Source organism: Schistocerca nitens, chromosome 5 (genome assembly GCF_023898315.1).
Source record: "Schistocerca nitens isolate TAMUIC-IGC-003100 chromosome 5, iqSchNite1.1, whole genome shotgun sequence".
Classification (NCBI taxonomy): Eukaryota; Metazoa; Arthropoda; class Insecta; order Orthoptera; family Acrididae; genus Schistocerca; species Schistocerca nitens.
The window spans coordinates 472295299-472317630 of NC_064618.1; positions in this window are offsets into that span (position 1 = coordinate 472295299).

Consider the following 22332-nt stretch of genomic DNA (forward strand, 5'->3'; position numbering starts at 1 on the left):
CAAAAGCGTACAGGCCGACCTCGTCTGTAGACTGACAAAGACCGCCGACAGTTGAAGAGGGTCGTAATGTGTAATAGACAGACATCTATCCAGACCATCACACAGGAATTCCAAACTGCATCAGGATCCACTGTAGGTGCTATAACAGGTAGGAGGTGCGAAACCTTGGATTTCATGGTCAAGCGGCTGATCATAAGCCATACATCACGCCGACAAATGCCAAACGATGTGACGCCTCGCTTAGTGTAAGGAGCATAAACACTGCAAAAATGTTGTGAGGAGTGACGAATCACGGTACACATGTGGCGATCAGATGACAGGGTGTGGGTATGGCGAATTCCCGGTGAACGTCATCTGCCAGCGTGTGTAATGCCAACAGTGAAACTCGGAGGCGGTGGTGTTATGGTGTGGTCGTGTTTTTCTTGGAGGGGGCTTGCACCTCTTGTTGTTTTGCGTTGCACTATCACAGCACAGGCCTACAGTGATGTTTTAAGCATCCTCTTGCTTCCCACTGTTGAAGAGCAATTCGGGGATGGGGACTGCGTCTTTCAAGACGATCGAGCACCTGTTCATAACGCACAGCCTGTGGCTGAGTGGTTACACGACAATAACATCTCTATAATGGACTGGCCTGCACAGAGTCCTGGCCTGAATCCTATAGAACACCTTTGGGATGTTTTGGAACGCCGACTTCGTGCCAGGCCTCACCGACCAACATCGATACCTCTCCTCAGTTCAGCACTCCTTGAAGGATGGGCTGCCATTCCCCAAGAAACCTTCCAGCACCTGACTGAACGTATGCCTGCGAGAGTGGAAGCTGGCATCAAGGCTGAGGGTGGGCCAACATCATACTGAATTTCAGCATTAGTGATGGAGGGCGTCACGAACTTGTAAGTCGTTTTCAGCCATTTCTCTACATAGTAACTGAGACTTTTGTGCTGTGTTTGTTACTTCACACTCACCAACGACTGCTTTTCAGAGTCAGACTGTAGAGTTGTAGAAATTTTACAAATTTGTGCTTGTAATAAACAATAATTGCTCATTCTCAAAAAATGGTTCAAATGACTCTGAGCGCTATGGGACTTAACCTCTGAGGTCATCAGTCCCCTAGAACTACTTAAACCTAACTAATCTAAGGACATCACACACATCCATGCCCGAGGCAGGTTTCGAACCTGCGACCGTAGCGGTCGCGCGGTTCCAGACTGTAGCGCCTAGAACCGCTCGGCCACCGCGGCCCGCTGCTCATTCTCATTCATTAAGTAATGAGAGCGTTAAAATACCAGAAAATAAATGTCAGAACAACACACAATTTAGGCTAAGCTTGGTATTATAGTTTGATATTTTACTTTAGGTTACGCTTAACACGTTGACGCAACTTTTACTCTGCACAATTGCCTGAAGATTAGTTGAACCCCGAATCTCGTAGCGACCTGTATTTAAAATCCATATAGTTTAAAATCAAGCTTGAGTTGTGCTACCAACAGGACTACATACAACGTAACATTTACTGAAGAGTCACGCACTTTCTGCAGGCAAACATGGCAATATGTTTTCTTAAAAATCGTAGTTTTAGTGACAACATTCACAGTCAGTAAATATACTCGTATATTCTGCGCTCCGCTTTCAGAGAAACAAAATTTCTTTTTATCCATAGTTCATCGGTACATGTATGGACGGCGTTACACCACCATCAGTTGGTTCCCTTTATTTTACTTTAAGAAGTAAGTAATATCGTATAAAAATAAATGCAAGAACGGTGTGTGGTTACCAGATTCACAAAACTACTACTACAAAACGTGTACCTTAACAGTGTGTTCGCTTGTTCATGTTACTGCCTCTTTTTATGAATATAGCTTGTACATTTATACAGGCTCTCATTTGCTACAAGTTAAGTTATTATACATTAATTACTTTTCATGAAAGAAAACCTTGTGCCTAAAGTTCAACTACTGATATCTGAGATCTTTACTCACTTTTTTATGGGTGTTTTTGAGTTATTTTCTCACATTTTAGAGATTTTTACGTCTACCATTTATTTCGAATTACTTCTCACGTTCTGTTATTATCATTGTGTTTACTTCCTTTTTCTTTTCTTTGGTGTAAGTTGTTCATTGTTCGCTGAAACTATGCCTGCATGTTATGTGAATTCAAATTTGTATATTTATGAATGTGAGATACTTGTTGCTTCAACCTGCTTTGGTTGTCAGTGGTAGGATTTTTCATGGTATTACAACTTTATAAACTTCATTGAAAACAAGTACAATTTTGATGCATATTATACATTAATCTGTTCTGTCATACGGTTTTCTGTGTTCACACACACACACACACACACACACACACACACACACATACATACAGAGAGAGAGAGAGAGAGAGAGAGAGAGAGAGAGAGAGATACAGATTAGTTTTTTGTGTATGACAGTTTCATTACAGAAAAGACTTCCATTAGAAAAGGCCATGTCCTCATTTAGCATTTCCGTTCCTATTACTGTAGCCTTTTGTATGTTGCAGTTTCCCGCAGTAATTAATTTCTATTGACGGCTGTTGCTGTACTTAAGAGTTTTTAGATACATGTTGACGTTTGTTAGTCTGTGGTTCATGTACAAACGGTGTGCTACAAACCTTGAGTGTCAGATTGAAAAGGTCAGTGGTCAACGTCCCGTCGATGTTACTGTCAGTAGAGACGGGGTACAAACTCTGAAAATGGAAGAAAATCATCAGTGTCCTTTACAAAGGACCCATCCCAGTACTTCCTTTCTTGATTTACGGAAATAAAGAAAAATATTTAAGGGACGATCAGAGAGATTCTGTCTGATGGCGTTACTGCAGCGTGTGTGCGACCCAGTGAGACCCCGGTGCGCCTATATGGTTCAACTGGCTCTGAGCACTATGGGACTTAACATCTGAGGTCATCAGTCCACTAGACTTAGAACTACTTAAACCTAACTAACCTAAGGACATCACACACATCCATGCCCAAGGCAGGATCCGAACCTGCGACCGTAGCGGTCTCGCGGTTCCAGACTGAAGCGCCTAGAACCGCACGGCCACACCGGCGGCAACCGCCAGAACCGCTCGGCCACAGCGGCTGGCTGCGCCTATATAAGAGCGACATGTAGGCAAGTGTTTAGTGTGACATTCGCGTCTTTTCGATGTGCATGCAGTAGATGCGGAAATTTGAGCTATGGCTACGTTATTACCAAACGCCTCAAAACAGGACCAAGGTGCTATTATTCTTTTCTTGGCCGCCGAAGGACAAACACCGGTAAACATCCAGAAGAAAGTGTATGGGACAGCATGCCTGTCGGAAACCACTGTTGTGGTTCAAATGGTTCAAATGGCTCTGAGCACTATGGGACTCAACTGCTGTGGTTATCAGTCCCCTAGAACTTAGAACTACTTAAACCTAACTAACCTAAGGACATCACACACATCCATGCCCGAGGCAGGATTCGAACCTGCGACCGTAGTAGCCGCGCGGTTCCGGACTGAGCGCCTAGAACCCCACTGTTGTGGAATGGTGCTCCAAGATCAGATGCTGGTCGTGACTGGACTTAAGACGCCGGTCAACCTGGGAGGCGAGCCTGATCTATTACTAACAACAACAAGCGGGTGGTTGGTGTTGCGATTAGGGCTGACCGGTGCATAACCACTCGTGCGCTAGCAAAGGATCTCGACATTAACTTCGGTAGCGTACACCACATTATCTGGTAGGAGATAGGCTACCGTATGGTCTGCAGCCAGTGGATACCCCGGGCGCTGAGTGCCAAACAAAAAGCAAACCGGATGGCTGTTTGCCTGAAGATATAATGCGCTTCAATGTTGAAGGCAACGCGTTTCTTGAGCGCACTGTTGCAGGCGACGAAATTTGGTGACACCACTGGGAACCGGAGTTGAAAGCGTCGACAATGCAATAGTGTCATCCATCGTCCCTCGTCCCAAGAAGTTCAAGAACAAGACACCTGCTGGAAAGGTGATGTTCACACTGTTGTTGGTTTACCGGAGCCCCTTGCTCATTGATTTCAAGGAACTTTGTGTCTCCATCACTAGGGAACGGTACTGCGCAACGCTGGAAAAATCACGGGATGCAATTAAGGCGAAACGTCCGGGAAAACTGCTGCAAGAGGAACTGCTGCTTCGTGATAACGCACGTCCCCATATCGCAAATGTCGTAACGCAGAAGTTACGCCAACTAAAGAGGGAGACACTCGAGCATCCACCCTGCAGTCCTGATCCCTCCCCATGCGACTATAACGCCTTCGGTTCCTTAAAAAAGCCTTGAAGGGTTGACGTTTGCTGTCCGACGAGGATGTACAGCAGGCTGATACGGACTTGTTCACGCAGCTGGACACAGTGTTTTTCGAAACGGGTATCTTCAGCCTGGTGCGTCTGTTGTGTTGAAAGGAATGTGCTAAGGGCTGATCAGGGTAGCTCCAGAAAATAGTCGGTAGTTGCCAACCGCAAGGTGGAACGAGTATAATGTCTTTGAGTAGGAGGGTCTTCGATGGTTAAGAGAGCCAGGCGCGCACAGTAAAAAAAATAAAAAAAAAACCGGAGAGTCGCAGGTAGGTACCCGGAGGAAGCAGACGTGTGCAGACAGCTTTAAGGGAGTAGTCGCAGGTAGGTGCCCGGAGGAAGCAGATGTGTGGTGACAGAGTTAAGGTAGGTCGCTGCCCCTGACAAACTTTAGCACGTAAATGAGAAAAGATATGTAATCATTTCAAATTGGTTTCTGTTAGATAATGTTCAGAGTTAGGATTTGTATGTCCAAGGTTTGACGCAGTAAGCGTTTTGTAAAATTTTTTGTAAGAGTGATTCGTGCTACGAAAATGTTTGAAATGGTAGGTTTTGTGTATGACTTGAAATTTCAACAATATATGTATTGAGATCAACATTGTGTTTAAATCTAACAGCCTGAATCATAATCCACATCCTTTGCTTGTATTGAATACGAAAATGAGTAGTAAACTAAAGTTACCCACCAATGAAAGAACCAAGTAAACATCAGGGCCAAAAGTTAATTTTCCAGTACCATCTTAATGCCATTGCACAAACGGCATTATTCTCTTAAACATGATTGCTGAGTCAAATACATATTGCATTTCTGGCAAAATGGAGGAGTGCAGGAAACAAGTTCACAGACGCAGTCAGATGCAGGTTTGCTGAATAATTAATTTAGAACAATCTTATCACTGATACTTTCACAGAATAAAAGGAAACAATTTTGGTTAGATACTTTCAGTGTGATTTCCCCAATGCTCACGGCTGTTCTGGACTGCACAACCTTTTTGATCGCCCCTTATACATCTAGATGACCAGACGGCCAACTGAACCGCTGATCCCCCGAATAAGAATCCACTGCATTCCAGGCATGACAACTATTATTTTATGCCCTTTGGGACGTTGTCTACCTGGTATCGAATATCCAACGTACCTGCCCAGCATACGCCGAGAGCAAAATCAGTGTGACCAAAGCCAACCGCGAGTTTGAATGCCGTATGGCGGCGTTGCGGACACGTGACGTGCTAAGGAAAGTACAGAAGCGAAGAAGAAACGAATGGGGAATCATTCCAGTGACGGTACGGGCCGCAAGTGGGGACATGTGGTGACATCAGCGAATCTGACAAATGAAAGGTTGTTATGACTCAGCCGCTGGGAACGAACATCTTGGAAACGGCGAAGATGGTTAGCTGTTTGTGTGGTATTATCGAGACATCTGTAGGAAGTGGCCGAATGAGGGTGAAACAACGCCTCAACGCAGAACGTGCAGTGCGGATGATTTCTCGCTCTTCAAAAGCAGTGTAAACGGCGATCTGTGGCAGATGTGACAACATAGTACAATTCTGAGGTTCCGCAATAGGCAGCCGTGATAACCCATCGACATGGTGGGTTGCAATTGCAGTGGACATAGGAATATCGACAGTGGACCATGGATCAATGGAAACGTGTCACCTGGTCGAGCGAATCACGTTTCTTGTTACTCCATGTCGATGGTCATATTTGGATAGGCCGTCGCACAGGCGAACTGGTGCTCGCAACAAGCACTGCGCTGCGCCACAGTCGCAGGTCGGTGATGGCGACATTTACCTGGGCCTCCATTAGAGCTGTAGTAGAAATTCAAGGCTCCGTGACACCTGTGGACCACCTGAGACATTGCTGCGGACCTCAAGTTTGATGTCTTCCCCGTCGGTGATGACGTATTTCAACAGGATAGCTCTTCGTGTCAGAAGACCAAGATCAAGCTACAGTGGTTTGAGCAACATGATAACGTGCTCACGTTGACTTCTTGGCCATCGGAGTCGAATCCGATGGAGCACTTATAGGACGCTATCAAGCACGAGCTCCACACGCACAAATCGCCGACTCGTAATTTACGGGAGTAGCGTGACCTGTGGGAAGATATCTGGTGTTACATACAGGGTGTTACAAAAAGGTGTTGCCAAACTTTCAGGAAACATTCCTCACAAACAAATAAAGAAAAGATGTTATGTGGACATGTGTCCGGAAACGCTTAATTTCCATGTTAGAGCTCATTTTAGTTTCGTCAGTATCTACTGTACTTCCTCGATTCACCGCCATGATTTCATACGGGATACTCTACCTGTGCTGCTAGAACATGTGCCTTTACAAGTACGACACAACATGTGGTTCATGCACGATGGAGCTCCTGCACATTTCAGTCGAAGTATTCGTACGCTTCTCAACAACAGATTCGGTGACAGATGGATTGGTAAAGGCGGACCAATTCCATGACCTCCACGCTCTCCTGACCTCAACCCTCTTGACTTTCATTTATGGGCGCATTTGAAAGCTCTTGTCTACGCAACCCCGGTACCAAATGTAGAGTGTCTTCGTGCTCGTATTGTGGACGGCTGTGATACAATACGCCATTCTCCAGGGCTGCATCAGCGCATCAGGGATTCCATGCGACGGAGGGTATCCTCACTAACGGAGGACATTTTGAACATTTCCTGTAACAAAGTGTTTGAAGTCACGCTGGTACGTTCTGTTGCTGTGTGTTTCCATTCCATGATTAATGTGATTTGAAGAGAAGTAGTAAAATGAGCTCTAACATGGAAAGTAAGCGTTTCAGGACACATGTCCACATAAAATATTTTCTTTCTTTGTGTGTGAGGAATGCTTCCTGAAAGTTTGGCCGTACCTTTTTGTAACACCCTGTGTATCCTGAAACCTAGCAACGACCTGTCGTATCAATGCCATGCAGAATCGCTGCTGTCTTGGGTTCCAAAGGTGTATCAACAAACTATTAAGCAGATGATCACAATGTTTTGGCTCGTTGGTGAACTATTATATTACCTTGCATTTTCAACATCATCATCATAATCAGCATCAGCATGAGCCATGTATGACCCAGCGCTCAATGTAAGCCTCTTCGAGGTTTCTCCGAACAATACGATCTTCAGCTTTTCGCATCCCAGTCTGTCCCGCTTGTTTGTTTTCTGTATTCACTTCATATTCCAGTAAGTTCAAAAATGGCTCCGAGCACTATGGGACTTAACATCTGAGGTCATCAGTCCCCTACAACTTAGAACTACTTAAACCTAACTACACACATCCATGCCGGAGGCAGGATTCGAACCTGCGACCTTAGCAGTCACGCGGTTCCGGACTGAAGCGCCTAGAACCGCTCGGCCACCGCGGCCGGCTTCCAGTAAGTGGTACTACAGATTTTTGCATGCCACAACGGATCTAACACGGTATCGCCTCAACATATCTGTCATGATCGTATTATGCCCGGACAATCCTCATTTCAGTTTCACAATAGTCACTATCATGTCCTCAAGCTCTTTTCTCTTCTCCATTTGTTTGTCTTCATCCCTTCTTGTTATGCCCAAGATGCACCTTTACATTGGTCTTTAGAGAACCCTCGCCTTTTTGAACGGTATGAGCATTTAATGTCTATGCTTCATTTCCATAAATTAGCAGTGGGAGAATGTTATGGTTAAACAATTTTCGTTGAAGGTAGACTGAGAATTTAGTTTTGAATACAACAATCAGTTTCAAAATGAACTCCGAGCCAAATTTACCCTCCCGTTTATTTCTTTAAGCGTCCATCCACTTTTTTGTTTTCGGATGTCCTAACTCGTCAGCTGCTTTTACTTCGTCGTTAATGTTTTCTGTTCTTATGTTAACATAGCGATTTGCATTATTTTTCGCTTGCTGAAATTAATTTCCAGGTCTCACTCTGTTAGTGTCAACCATCCTTCGTTGAAGCTGTTCTGGATACGACGCAGATAAAACAACGTCATCTACAAACCGAAGGTAGTTCGGATAAGATCCGTTTACAGGTATTCTTCCTATAACCCCGTTTAATGATCATGAAGACCTCTCGCAAGACTGGATTCGCCTCCGTAGCTTAGCAGTCGGCATGTTCGACTGTCATGCAGAGGCCGCAGATTCAATTCCCAACGCTGCCAAGGATTTTTCCTAGTTGGAAAAGGACTGGAACATGATTAGTACCGGATCCGTGCAATTCTAAAAGACGCGATTGGCTGAGGGTGACATGGCCGTCGGTCTGCATCATTGTGTCCTTTGCGTCCGACAGCAGATTGACTGCCAAGACTGTAGAAAACAAATCTATTCGTCTGGAATCCACTTTCCTAGCTCCCTTCTCATTTCGAAACTTTTCACCCTCTTGGTATAATCGAGTGCAAGGTGAATCCTTGCTACATATATTCATCAACTTTGACAGTTCAGCTGATTAATGGCGGATCTAGACGTTATATCTGTCTGTGTTAGCATTTTTTGCTCCAATTTACTTCGAGTGAAGTTCTCGTTTCTGTTGGCTACTTTCAGTGCTTGTTTTCAAAGACTGTTGGCAACCCTATGAACGGGCTTATTGTTGTAAATGAAGAGGTAATAGTTTTACTAATAAGTTCAGTCTAGATTGCGGTTACTTTTTATATGTTACTTTTTTGTGATGTAGATTCAAACAATAAGGAAAAAGTGCCAAAATTATCGCTACCTACTACCCAGACTTCATGCCATATATTGTGCTCAAGCATTATGAAGTTTCTGGAAACTAAAATCTCCTCCATAAACAACAATATCGATTTCACAAACAGAGATCTTGCAAAAATCAGCTCGCTTCGTTTGTAAATGAGATCCAGAATACAGTAGACGATGGTGCACAGGTTTGATGCCGTGTTGCTTGACTCGAGAAAGGCATGTCATACAGTTCCGCACTGTCGTTTAGTGAATAAAATGCGAGGTTACCGAGTATCAGATAAGATTTATGACTCGATTTAGAACCTCTATTCACATGGAACTCAACACATCGCTCTTAAGGGAACAAAATCGATAATATAAAATTAATTTCAAGAGTAACTCAGCGAATAGTGACAGGTCCGTTACTGTTTACAAAGTATATAAATGATGTACTAGAAGGCGCCGAAAGCTCTTTAAGACTGTTCACAGAAGATTCTAGTGTGTACAACAGCCGTCCGCTGTGGCTGAACGGTTCTAGGTGCTTCAGTCCGGAACCGCGCTGCTGCTACGGTCGCAGGTTCGAATCCTGCCTCGGGGATAGATGTGTGTGATGTCCTTAGGTTAGTTAGGTTTAAGTAGTTCTAAGCCTAGGGGACTGATGACCTCAGATGTTAAGTCCCATAGTGCTTAGAGCCATTTGAATCATTTTTTATTTGTTTTTTATTTTTTATTTATTCATTTTATTTTATTTTATTTTTTATTTTTTATTATTTTTTTTCTACAAGAAAGTAGCATGCCAGAAGACAGGATCGATTAGCAGAAAGACATACAGAGGATTGTTGAATGGAGCAGACGCTGGCAATTGACCGTGAACGTAAATAAATGCATCATACTGCGCATACACAGGAAAAGGATTCCACTACTGTACAACTACACTGCTGACGACAAATTTCTGGAAACAGCATCTACCGTAGAATATGAAGGAATGACTATCCAGAGCGACCTTAAGTGGGATGACTACAGAGAACAAACTGCAGTAAAAACAGATGCCAGGATGATTCACTGGAAGAATCTTAAGGAAATGTAATTTATTCGCAAAAGACGCGGCTTCCGGAACACTTTTTCGACCGATTAGAAAGCACAGCTCATCGGTGTCGGACCTTCACCAGGTTGCATTAACAGAAGAGGCGGAGGAAATCCTACGAAGAGCTGTGCAGTTCGCTCCAGAGTCGTTTAGTCGGCTCGAGAGCATTACGTCGATGCTCCACAGCCTCCAGTACCAGACGCTACAGAGACACGTTTACTATTAGGATTACGATAGAGTACGTTCTGGGAAGGGTTGAGCAACATATTACTTCCTTCCACATAAATCTCGCGAAATGACAAGACTGAGAAAATGCGAGAAGTTAGAGCTCATCCGGTGGTTTGCCGACAATCATTCTTCCGATGCACCATTCTGAACTGGAAGAGGGAAAAGAGAAAAAGATAACGGTGCCGACAGTACTTTCCGCCACACACCATAATATGGCTTACAGAGTATACGAGTATGTGACCTGTTGTAAACTACCTCATCAAAACCTTCCCGACACTCCTATATCACGCGGAACTGAGCACTAGATATCAGGGGAGGTGGCCCCGCCAATATACGTAAAAGAAGGCTTGGAGTGTTGAGTTGTCGTATAAGAATCATCTACATCTACATCCATACTCCGCAAGCCACCTGACGGTGTGTGGCGGAGGGTACTTTGAGTACCTCTATCGGTTCTCCCTTGTATTCCAGTCTCATAATGTTCGTGGAAAGAAAGATTGTCGGTATGCCTCTGTGTGGGCTCTAATCTCTCTGATTTTAACCTCATGGTCTCTTCGCGAGATATACGTAGGAGGGAGCAATATACTGCTTGACTCCTAGGTGAAGGTATGTTCTCGAAACTTCAACAAAAGCCCGTACCGAGCTACTGAGCGTCTCTCCTGCAGAGTCTTCCACTGGAGTTTATCTATCATCTCCGTAACGCTTTCGCGATTACTAAATGATCCTGTAACGAAGCGCGCTGCTCTCCGTTGGATCATCTCTATCTCTTCTATCAACCCTGTCTGGTACGGATCCCACACTGGTGAGCAATATTCAAGCGGTGGGCGAACAAGTGTACTGTAACCTACCTCCTTTGTTTTCGGATTTCATTTCCGTAGGATTCTTCCAATGAATCTCAGTCTGGCATCTGCTTTACCGACGATCAACTTTATATCATCATTCCACTTTAAATCACTCCTAATACCTACTCCCAGATAATTCACGGAATTAACTGCATTCAGTGGCTGACCTGCTATATTGTAGCTAAATGATAAAGGATCTTTGTTCCTGTGTCAGTAACAGTAAATGTGTCAGTCTACATCAACATCGCAATTCTGCAGTTCTCATCAGCTACGCCTGTGTGTGTCAACAGAACCACTTTAATACTACACTGAAGCGCCACAGGTACTGGTAGTGGCATGCGTATTCGAATACAGAGATATGTAAACGGGCAGAAAACGACGCTGCTGTCGGCAACGCCTTTATAAGACAACAAGTGTCTGGTGCAGTTGTTAGATCGGTTTCTGCTGCTACAATGGCTAGTTATCAAGATTTAAGTGAGTTTAAACTTGGTGTTATACTCGACGCACGAGCGATGGTGGGACACAGCATCTCCGAGGTAGCGATGAAGTGGGGATTTTCCCGTATGACCTTTCACGAGTGTACCGTGAATACCAGGAATCTGGTAGAACATCAAATCACCGACATGATTGCGGCCGGAAAAAGATACAGCAAGAACGGACCCAAAGACGACTGAAGAGAATCGTTCAAAGTGATAGAAGTGCAATACTTCCGCAAATTTCTGCACATTTCAGTGCTGGGCCATCAACAATTGTGAATCTGCGAACGATTCAACGAAACATCATCGACATGGGCTTCCGGAACCCTAGGCCCACTCGTGTACCATAGACGACTACACAACACAAAGCTTTACACCTCACCTGGGCCCGTCAACACCGATATTGGACTGTGATGACTGGAAACTTGTTGCCTGGTCGGCTGAATCTCGTTTCAAATTGTATCGAGCGGATGGTCATGTACGGGTATGGAGGCAGCTTCATGAATCCATGGACTCTAGGGGACTGTTCAAGCTGGTAATATTGGTAATATTGTGGAACGTGTGCGGTTGGAGTGATATGGGATCCCTGATTCGTCTAGACAGGAAGCACATTCGTAAAAAACCTGTCTCATCACCTGCATCCACTCATGTCCATTGTGCATTCCGACGTACTTGGACAATTCCAGCATGACAATGCGGCACCCCACACGTCCAGAATTGCTACAGAGTGGTATCAGGAACACTCTTCTGGGTTTAAACACTTACGCTGGCCACCAAACTCCCCATACATACACATTATTGAGTATACCTGGGATGCCTTACAACATGCTGTTACGAAGAGATTTCCACCCTCTCGTGCTGTTACGGATTTGTGGACAGCCCTGCAGGATTCATGGTGTCAGTTCTCTTCAGCACTATTTAAGACATTAGTCGAGTCCATGCCGCGTCTTGTTGCGGCTCTTCTGCGTGCTCGCGGGGGCCCTACACGATATTAGGTCGGTGTACAAGATTCTTTGGCTCCTCAGTGTATTTCTCGACCCTTCTATTTTCGAATAGTACGTGGGAAAAACGGAAACCTAAATATTTCCGTGCTAGCCCTGATTTCTCTTATTTTATTACGATGATCATTTCTCAATATGTAGACGGGGATCAAAAAAATGCACTACTGGCCATTAAAATTGCTACACCAAGAAGAAATGCAGATGATAAACGGATATTCATTGGACAAATATATTATACTACAACTGACATGTGATTACATTTTCAAGCAATTTGGCTGCATGGATCCTGAGAAATCAGTATGCAGAACAACCACCTCTGGCCGTAATAACGGCCTTGATACGCCTAAGCATTGAATCAGGGCTTGGATGGCGTGCACAGGTACAGCTGCCCATGCAGCTTCAACACGATACCACAGTTCATCAAGAGTAGTGACTGGCGTTTTGTGACGAGCCAGTTTCTCGGTCACCATTGACCAGACGTTTTCAATTGGTGAGAGATCTGGAGAATGTGCTGGCCAGGACAGCAGTCGAACATTTTCTGTATCCAGAAAGGCCCGTACAGGACCTGCAAAATGCGGTCGTGCATTATCCTACTGAAATGTATGGTTTCGCAGGGATCGAATTAAGGCTAGAGCCACGGGTCGTAACACATCTGAATGTAACGTCCACTGTTCAAAGTGCCACAATGCGAACAAGAGGTGACCGAGACGTGTAACCAATGGCACCCCATACCATCACGAGTGATCCGCCAATATGGCGACGACGAATACACGCATCCAATGTGCGTTCACCGCGCTGTCACCAAACACGGATGCGACCATCATGATGCTGTAAACATAACGTGAATTCATCCGAAAAAATGACGTTTTGCACCCAGGTTCGTCGTTGAGTACACCATCGAAGGCGCTCCTGTCTGTGATGCAGCGTCAAGGGGTAACTGCAGCCATGGTATCAGAGCTGATAGCCCATGCTTCTGCACACGTCGTCGAACTGTTCGTGCAGATGGCTGTTGTCTTGCAAACGTCCCCATCTCTTGACTCAGGGATCGAGACGTGGCTGCACGATTCGTTACAGCCATGCGGATAAGATACCTGTCATCTCGACTGCTAGTGATACAAGACTGTTGGGATCCACCACGTCGTTCCGTATTACCTTCCTGAACCCACCGATTCCATATTCTGCTAACAGTCATTGGATCTCGACCAACGCGAGCAGAAATGTCGCGATACGATAAACCGCAATCGCGATAAGCTACAATCCGACCTTTATCAAAGTCGGAAACGTGATGGTACGCATTTCTCCTCCTTACACGAGGCATCACAACAACGTTTGACCAGGCAACGCCGGTCAACTGCTCTTTGTGTATGAGAAATCGGTTGGAAACTTTTCTCATTTCAGCACGTTGTATGTGTCGCCACGGGCGCCAACCTTGTGTGTATGCTCTGAAACGCTAAACATTTGCATATCATAACATCTTCTTCCTGTCGGTTAAACTTCGCGTCTGTAGCACGTCATCTTCGTGGTGTAGCAATTTTAATGGCCAGAAGTGTATTTCCGCCTGGTGTCTGTTCTTTCAGACATGTCCGAAAGAACAGGCACCACACATTCATATAAATGGTTGGCCCCGATGGGCAACAAACCCACCACCGTCAATGCCGATGCACAATTACGTTCGACCTCTTGCGGAAATCTTAAAGGAGTGACCATGGAGGACACGGACAGGGACTACGTATAGCTGGCGCTAGGTGGGAATGTGGATCAGCCGGGGTGCGTTCCTGAGGTAGTCCGTGCAATTCGGAGAAACATAGTTTCTGGGCGGCGCGGTGGTTGATGCAACTGCTTAGTAAGCAGGAGATCCCGGGTTCGGTTCCTAGTCCGGCTTACATTTTCGCTCCCTGCCACTGATTCCGCATAAAGCGCCGATGTAGGTGACATGAATAGTTCTTTCTTTTCCTTTCCTTTACTTTCCTTTCCTTTCCTTTCCTTTGCTTTGCTTTCTCCCCATTCCATCTTTAATTTACATAAAAAAGCCTTTGTTTCGATATCCGTGGCACTCTCTCCCGTATTTCACGATAATACAGAAGGAGCCGCCCTTCTTTGAAGTTTCTCGATGTCCTCCGTCAATGGTCTCCCGTATGGATCCCATACCAGGCAGCAGATGGCGGACAAGCGTAGTGTAGGCAGCCTCTTTAATTGATTTGTTGCATCTGCTGTTGTGCCAGTAATAAAGGACATCTTTGGTTCGTCTTCTCCAAAACAATTTCCATGTGATGGCTCCAAATTAAGTGGACTATTCATTGGATGTCACGTGAGTAATCCATATCTACATATCAAGCGTTCTACAGCTGCCCAAGTGGACTGTCGTTGACGAGACTAGGAAGTAGAGACGCGAAGGAACAACGACGGCTCTGACCTCTTTTACTGGCCGTCAGGCACCGTCGAGCACTGCGGACTGTGGTTGAAAAAAATCGCATGAAACCAGCAGAAGAAATCACTCGCCAGTTGCAAGGCGCTACCATCAGTCCATGTAACACGATGTATATGGTAGGGAGTTGCTAAAGTATGAGTTACAAGGGTGGAGCAGCTTGTCATAAGCCACATATTTCTGTTGTCATTGTTAAGCGTCGTTTGAGGTGGGTGCAAAGAGCGACACCACTGGATAGTGGATGGCTGAAAACGAGTGCTTTGGAGGAATGGATCACACTCCACCCTGTAGCAGTCTGATTGAAGGGTTTGGTTTTGGCGAATGTCTGGTGAAATGTGTAGTACCAACAGTGAAGTACAGAGGACGTGGTGTTAAGGTATTGGGGGAAAACGTTGGATATGATGAGAGTATGTCAGTGCACCCTGTCATAAAGAAACATCTGTAAGGGAATAGCCTGTGCACAGTAACACTCCCGAAACTGACTAGCCTGCCCAATCCTGACCTGAACATAATGGAGCACCTTTGGCATGAGTTAGAACGACGACTTCGCTCCAGACCCCAGAGTCCGACTGTGGTATAATAGATCAATAACACCCTCACCGGCGTCTCACAGTCGGTAACAGAAACGCACGTCTCCGGAAAACCTCGACAGGGGTCGCACGGGGACCCAGTGGATCGACCTTCGGCGGCCCCGACTATCGAACTTCCTCTGCCACCGCGATTATAGGACGGTCGGTGATAGCTACGCGGCAGAGTCTCAGACTTTAGTCAGCTTCCGATAGTTCGCTCGTGCGTTAGTAGCAGGAGTCTCACACTGCACGGCGCTCTTCACCTTGCTTCTTGTAATGGCGGGAGTTCACTGCTGTTTGTTCTTTTGTAGATCTTCGTGACTTTTGGGAAAAGCTACAATTAAAACTTCTGTTTATTGTATTTACGTCTTCACTAATCATTTCTGCTCCTGTCCAGCTTACCATCGACGACAGCTGCTGCACCATCTGTAGCCTTCCTCCCCTTACCGTTGCGTGCGAAGTGGTGCATAACACCAATACCATTTCCTTCTGCAGTTTCAGCACTCGAGGAAGAATGGACTGCCATTCCCCCACAAACATTCAAACACCTCATTGGAAGTGTCCCCTGCAAAGTTCAGACCGTCTTAAAGGTGGATGGTGGACACACCCCATATCAATGTCCACTAATAGGCGTCAGGCTATGACTCGTGTGTTGTGAATGCTTCTGGTTCAGATGTGTGTGCTGTGTGTCTGAAATCGTACGCTCATGATCACCTGCGTGTTCGCTGTGTGCCGGATTTGCGCTTCGGTTGGCCCCGGGAACGCGGCTGTTGTCGTGGGGCACGCCGTGCTGCGGCGGCTGTCAGCTGACGGCGCGACGCTTGCCGGCCGCCGTGTGTCATGGCGGCGCGTGGCGCACGCAGTGCTGCCGCCTGGCGGCTGGCGGCGCGGCTGTCAAGCGGACAGTCGCCGCTCGCCGGCCCGCCAGCGTAGACGTGCCCCGCCACACGAGCGAGACCGCCGCTACCGCCGATACGCAGCCGTACCGAGAGCGCCATGTGCTCGCCGCTGCCGAGTCGCGAGTGAAGCCGAGCCGTGCGTGTGCTGTGCCGTCGGCCTCCCCGCCCACGCCTCCTGCTGCAGCCGCCGCTCTTCTTCCACTTGTTGTTGTTGTTGTTGTTGTTCTCCTCTCAGCGTGCACCGGCATCGGCCGCAGAGGCGCGACGCTTCCTGTTTATCTGTCTCTCCCTCTGGCCCCAGCATCGCACGCCGCCGTGTCGTTGTTGCCTTCCGAAGACCGACCATCGCCACAGTGTTCAGCCACGACACACACAGTGATTGTTTTTTAACTCGACTGTTGTTTTAGTTTTTTTGGTTGGCCCTTCGTTAGTTTCAAGTTTGTTCTCATATACTGCGGCCAAGATGGATATCTTACCGTGCGGAAATATCTTCAGGGAACTGCAGGATATCCACGACACTGGATACTTTTCGGCGCAACCTTCTCTCGAGGACTACTGGAATCAGGTAAGACCCTCCATTTGTTTCCTCTTCCAAACGTCTCGAGTGCAAGTGCTGTGACAAACTGATAAGAGTGTACACAACCTTAGCTAGCTTATATCAAATGCGTAGCAAGATTTACAAACGCGGGCGCGGGTAACCGGCCTACCAAACTCACATCCGACTGATGTTCGAGCACTATTCATCAGCTTGAGATCGTTTAAAAGTTGGATTAACTGGGAAATTGGAAGAGAAGAACTGACAGATTCGTTACCGGTTTGTATGATCAGCGCGATAGCGTCATATCGGCGCTCGTCGAGCTCCAGCGACTGGAGAGGCTGCAAACAAAACATTTTGCATCACGAAGAGGCTTACGATAACTGTGTTTCAATACCCATCAAGAAGCCTACTGCATCCTCCGACACGCAGCCTGCATCGTATGACGGTAAATGATGTTTCGGGTTTTTGTAGAGCGTGGCTGTTTTTCTTGCTTACTATTTGCAAATGTAATAGGAGAGAAGATATCTGTTACTAGTCCACCGTGTGTTCTCCGTAACACACGGTTCGCTGCGAGTTCCAAATGTAAATACACCAACTGCCCCACGGATGAAAGTTACTGGAAAGGCAGAGTTAAACAGGCATGGCTGATTTAAAAACAAACCAACAATGTTAAGAAGGACAGTGCCTCTCACAAGGGGAAACGTCGCGTAAACTGGGGCATCTATTCTCAAAGTTTGCGAAGATATAGCTGTTTAAAACAGCCAGTATTGTGAATGGTGGAAGTAGCTGTCAGTTGTCAATTCGTTGCTGCATGTGATTCGAAGCCAATTTTCCTTCGTAGTTGAGAAGCAGTCCGCCATGGTCGTTGGTGCAATTCGCATTTCATCTAGACAGATGTGTTTTTCGTGGAAGCTGTCTTCCACAGCCATCTTTGACGTATCTATAGCATTTAATCTGCCAACGAGCCGTTTGTTCCTGATCTGCACTTTGCCTCGGTGCAATTCTCATCTCGTCCAGACAGGGGTGTTATTCGTGGATTCTGTTTCCACATCCTTCTTTACCGTCTCTGTACGATTTAATTCGATAACGAGCAATTGATTCCGTGTCTACACATTCCTCCGGGAGATTTTAGTTTTCCCACGACCACAATACAATAATCATGCCCAGAAAGGACGGCTGACCTTGGTAACCGCGCAGCGCCACAGCGCGGCCGATCGAGCCACCAGGATAGGCTTCACTGAAGCACCGTGGCATTGGTCACGAGGAGCATCATAGGCTCTATGCCGTAGTAAGTCCAATCTAGTTCTTGTTGTACAAGGAACAACCTCCAAGTTGTCTAGCAGGAACTGTCCTGCGCGAGTTTCAGACAGCTGTCTCTCCGAAAGTGTTGAGAGTAGGGAATTAATTTTATTAGATTTTTTTTCTGCTCAGAATAGTCCATACAGTTTGCTCCTTACGTAAACTAATTTATCTTTTGAACTACCCTGTATGCTTTAGCTTAGGGTTCGCGTCGCTCGTAAGCTAGTTACGGGTGTTGACAAAAGTTACGAGTATGTAGAAAGTACAATAGTAGGTATTTTTCGGGTGAGAGGTGGCAGTTGTTATACTTTATCAGTAATAATTGGTAGTACTCAAGCACTTTAGTCAAACTTGACACAGTTCATCAACTCTTTAGGAGAGACAATGCTATCTTCATTAAGTTGCCATCACTTGACACATACTGTCAGTAGAGATTTAGAGTTGTAATCATATCGGCTGAGTGATGACAACCTGATGATGATAAAACGTCCCTCGAAACGCATTGTTGAAACCTATTAGGTACGCTTAAAGTGGGTGAGTACTACCAGTTATTACTGCTATTAAGGAACTCGACAGAACGAAGACAGATAACACTCCTTAGCTACCGATGAGGAATTACGATCTCGCTTAGGAAACGGGCCGGTCTGCGCCTTCTTGACCGAATTGCGCCCCGCTGCTGAACTAGGATGGTGCCTTCGTCGAGGGCTCTCAATTTCTGCGAGTGGCCGCACTCGCGGCGCACCTGTCGTGCCGACGAAACCCGACCGGCGGGAGGACAGCCGCTCTAAGGTTACACCCACCGGCCATCGCGTCCCGAACTGACGCCGACTTCCCGCGTCGTACTAGCCACGAGCGCGCCTGCCCGGCACCCGACCTTCGGAGCTCAAACGCGCTGCCGACACGGACACACAAACAGAACAGATGCGGGTATATTGTCTCGACGCCTGCAGGGAGATTCCCGTTGTGAGGCGCTCGTGACTCTTTCGGCCAGTCGGCGGCACGGCGCGAGAGGCAGGATGGCCGACGCAGAGCCGAGGATACGTGACTTGGAAGGCGAAGCGGGACCACGGCTCCTCGGCGCATGCCAAGCGCACTATTCGCCGTGTGCGCGAGGACAGCGGTCTGTGTTCGCAACTAGCCGGGACTAATGGCGGGGGCCCACTGGCCTTCATTTGTCGCCACCTGCCGCGTTCTTCCCTTAGTTGTGCGAATGGATTCCTGATTTACTATCAGAAAGGTCACTGTTTGGTAGTAACTGACGGGGAGTCGTCTATAGAAATCGAACTTACGTCTGTATTTCACTAAGGAACAGTTATAGGCCCTCTGCTGTTCTTAATAACCACTTAGGACACAATCTGAGCAGCGCTCTTAGATTTGCTGCCGTTTACCTTCTAACGAAGTGTTCAGAAGACCAAAACGAGTTACATAGTGTCTTAGACAAGCTGTGTGCATGGTGAGAAAAGTGGTAACTGACCTTAAGCATCTAAAAGTGTGAGGTTCTTCACACGAGCCGAAAAACTGTTCCGTTAAATTCCAGGTTGCACGACAAATCACACAAATTTAAAGATTTACAACTAAATACCTAGCGATCGTAATTACGAACGGCGTAAATTGGAACTATCATACAAAAAATATGGGAAAGGAGAACGAAAGACTGCGTTTTGTTGGCAGAACATTTACAAGATGCACCAAATCTACCCAAGAGTCACTACACTTACCCGCACTGTTCTGTAGTAATGCTGCGCGGTACGGCATCCTTGCCATACAAGACCGACGGAGCACATCGAAAAATTTCAAAGACTGACAGCTCATTGTTTATCGTAGCATTATAGAAGAGAGAGACACGGATTCGTAAATGACTTGGAGTCGCAATAATTAAAACAAAGGCATTTCTTCGTTGCGGCTAGATCTTTTCACAACTGTGAATCACTGGTTTTCTCCTCCAAATCATAATGTATTTTGATTCTCACCAACATACGGAAAAAGACCATCGTATTAAAATAAGAGAACTTTGAGCTCCCAAGGAAACGTTTCCCCATATACTTTTCTAAAAGTAGTTCTCTAAAACACTTAACAGTGTATTGCTGAGTAATCGTGTAAATGCAAATGCGAACGATTTTTCAAGTTTATCAGCGCACAGAACTGCGACTAACTTTAATGGGAGATGATCGCAGAAAACCGGCGCACTTAATATGAGGTCAAGACGTATCCTTAAAGGCTTAATAAAGTTGATGAGTTTCGTCGAAGTCGGGTGTACAGTCACCCTGAATTTCTTAAATGATTCCATGCCACCTTGAACTGCCGAATCTCATTGATTCAAATAATAATACAATACTGCACCAATTACGGGTTTTCATTCGTGGAACGAGTGATTCATGAATTTATTCCTATTTTCTGATCCTGCGGCAGTTTACTTTAGTATGTGATACCTAACGAAAACAGTGCCAATAACTGTTTATATGTTTTCGCGAAATTCTGCGCTGTGAAGGAGGCTCAACATCTTACATCCATGAAAGTACGACTGCAGGACAAGAGAAGCTGTAGAATACGCTCGCAGATATCACATACAGTTCTTGCGTAAAATCACACAGCACCCTAAAGTGGGAACGTATTCCTGAAGCGCATCATGCAAAGCATGAAGAAACATGACTGGTGCAGAGTTTTATTATTTAAATTATTATTGACACATTGGCAGGTTTTCGGAAAACTTGATTTATGATGGATGAAAAAAAACTATCGTTTTATATTGATGCACTATTGCATTATTTCGACCTTTAGGCCATTTTCAAGAACCCGGTCAACATTGTTTTTCCGAAAACAATCTTAAATCTTCAGCATATCGCCTGTAGTGAAAGATAAAATCCGTGACTAAACAGAACACAGAATACGGTGTATGCAAAGAGCCTATCCACACAAACTGTTTATCTCTCGAGCTATCCCGAGAATGGTGCTAGTTGAAAGCTTTCAGTCATGCACATGAGCTTCCTCTCAGAAGCACTAGGCTAAGTGGCGAGCCTCATATGAAACAGAAGAGTAGGAAATATTTGTCATCGCAGATCATCAAATAACCAATGAATGCATATATCCACTAATTAACTGCACATAACGAAATCTATGTTCTTTTTAGTTACTGCTTTTAGCTTTAATTGTAAACGATCTACTAGAGACATAATATCGTTTTTATGAGAAATTAACTGGGTACATGAAAATGGCCTAAGGCATAAATTGCGCAAGAATGTATAAAGAGACGGAAGTTCATGAGTTGCAGACGGTATGGAGTAATTTCAAACACAATAAAGCTGTATTGCGGAGATCTGAAAGTCCGTCGGCATTAGTCATGTGGTAACAGTTTCATTTTGTCCTGCTGTTCGTAGTTCATAGTCAATATCCTGATTTGTTCATTGCTACGATCGCGATGCTGGCACAATATACTTGGTGTCAAGAAACGGTTAAGGAAATCGAGAAGAAACGGTTGAGGTAATTGAGAGGAAACGATTAAGGAAATCTAGAAAATTGATAATCATAACTGAGTGAGTATGTTGTTTACTCATCTGACATATCGAAACGTCTGCCGTTTCTTTTATAACAACCTCTGCAAACTTGAAACAATGAGTAGAGAGATATATCACTTTTTAAAGACAAGACTATGTTTTACATTCTTCAATCGTTTATCACCTAGAAGTAGACAGAACGAGAAAGTTGTTTGTTTTACGAGAAAAGCATCTCAAACGAAATTAACTAACAGTTAAAGTAGTTTGTTTCCTTTGATTTGTCCACAAATTTTTTGTCTTCTGCATTGGCGAGAAACTTCCTTAATTTCACTTACACTTAACATGTTTTTAATCAATGCAGAAGACCAATATTTCGTGACCAAATGAGGGTAATCCAAAATAATACTTTATTTGTCCCTTAATTTCATCTGTGACGCTGTTCTCGTAAAACAGACAACTGTGTGACTAATTGAAGCAGACGTTGCGGCGGAAAGCGTCAACTTAGACATTTAAAATTAAGTTACTGAA